Source organism: Amblyraja radiata, unplaced genomic scaffold (genome assembly GCF_010909765.2).
Source record: "Amblyraja radiata isolate CabotCenter1 unplaced genomic scaffold, sAmbRad1.1.pri scaffold_475_ctg1, whole genome shotgun sequence".
In the NCBI taxonomy this organism is placed as follows: Eukaryota; Metazoa; Chordata; class Chondrichthyes; order Rajiformes; family Rajidae; genus Amblyraja; species Amblyraja radiata.
Window position 1 is genome coordinate 95,307 of NW_022630560.1, and position 1,818 is coordinate 97,124.

The following is a 1,818-nucleotide window of genomic DNA, read 5'->3' on the forward strand; positions in this document are numbered from 1 at the left end:
CAGGCCAACGTGGATACAGGCGGCACAGTGACCGTGTACATTGCACCGCATTGGCACTGCGGGGCCTGCACCTGCGAGAACATACCGTTTTGCAGCGATGCAGGTCCAAGAAGAAATCCTCCAGTGGGTAAGTCCCATAGCAGCACCTTATACAGGGCTGTATTTCACTTCTACTATTACAGGGAAGTGGTCGAGGAAAAGACAGACTCAGGGAGAAGGAAGCAGCACCTTTTCTATAGGGCTATAATCATGCTTCTCTCTCCCCAGTAGACTCTTCTGTCAGAAGAATGCTGGGGTCAAGTCTAGGGCAAACCCTGGACAGGTAAACAGATGTAAGAGCTGTAACAATGAGGTGATGCCTTTTCTAAGTCACAAGTACATAGAGTGCATTATTGGTCCTTTCCTGATAGAAATACAGGAATACTTATGTTGTGACTGAAGGATTTAGCAGTCCAAAAATTTACTGACAAATTCCATTTCCATCTGGGAAGTCACATGGGCATGTCTGTCTATGTTTCAGGGGGAACAACAGTACAGCTGTGAGTAAAGCTAAATGGGAAAGATCTACAAACCAGGTTAGAAGCCAGCATAGACCATATGTTTTCTATCTACTGCAGGGGCAAACATTAGCTGCCACCATAGCTGTCACTTGCCACCGGGGATTGTATATCCCTGAATGTACTAAACTAATCAATTTATGCATCTGGTTACATCCAACCGGGATTGACGCGGGCCTGTGTAAACCCGAAACCTCCTAGCAAAATCTTTTTATTTGGGGGTGACCTATCTAGAAGGTCAAGGAGTTGGACAATGAAGCCAAACTGGAGCTCATCTAAACGTCCAAAAATCATCCTCAAAGGTATCGCCCCTATGCTGGAAGATGTATACACACACAACACACGGCCTCGGGGATCCAGAAGAAAACAGTACAATCAGAAGGACGCAAGGAGGTTGGTGCGAGAAGACATCGAATAAATAACTTTTTGACACTCATATCTTAGTGTCCGGGGATACACAATAGAATTTTACAACACATAATCTTCTAGTCCAGCTGATATATCGAGAGAGGAATTTGGAGGAGAACACCAAATTGGGCTATAGTATTTGCTGATGTTTCTACACGATATGGAACACCAGATGCCGATCTACTCGTATCCAGACATAATCACCAATTACCAGATATGTCATAAGGGATACAGACACTGGACATCAGCAACAGATGGGGTTTCAGCTGCATTGCAAGGGTAGAATTATTATCTACGCATTCCCTTCCTAACAAAATAGCATATGGCGCTTGACGCATCAATCATAGATCAGATCTCGGCTTTTTGGCTAAGATCAAGTATAATATCTGTTCTTAGTTTAAATGTCTGATATGTCCCTTATCTAGGGACCATATATCATAAAATTAAATAAATAAATAAATAGATGGGAAAGTGAAAAATAAATAAAACGATATATTCGTTTTAAGAACAGAAACCTTTTCTATTGATAAGTATATTCGTTTTAAGAACGAAAATGGCAAGCATTGATTCAAAGGATGCTTACAATTTCAGTACCCATAACAGGTGACCACGGACGTTATTTTTATCTAATTGGATGGCTCAGCTCTAGCAATATAGAGCACTACCTAATGTGTTTACATTAGCACCTAGGTTATTTACAAAATATGACAACCAGCCACACAATGGTAATGGCTTCTTTGGATGACATACTAATTGTGTGGAAACTTAGCACGGGCTGAACAAACGGTAACAGCCACTTAACAATTATCTGGAAACTAGGATCATTATCCATCCAATTAAATCAAAATTAAAG

At 41.3% G+C, this 1,818-nt stretch overlaps 1 pseudogene; it reads left to right on the forward strand.

Moving 5' to 3' along the window:
* The first annotated feature begins 1,312 nt into the window (after positions 1–1,312).
* On the forward strand, positions 1,313–1,418 carry LOC116970008 (annotated as a pseudogene).
* Positions 1,419–1,818: the final 400 nt, after the last annotated feature.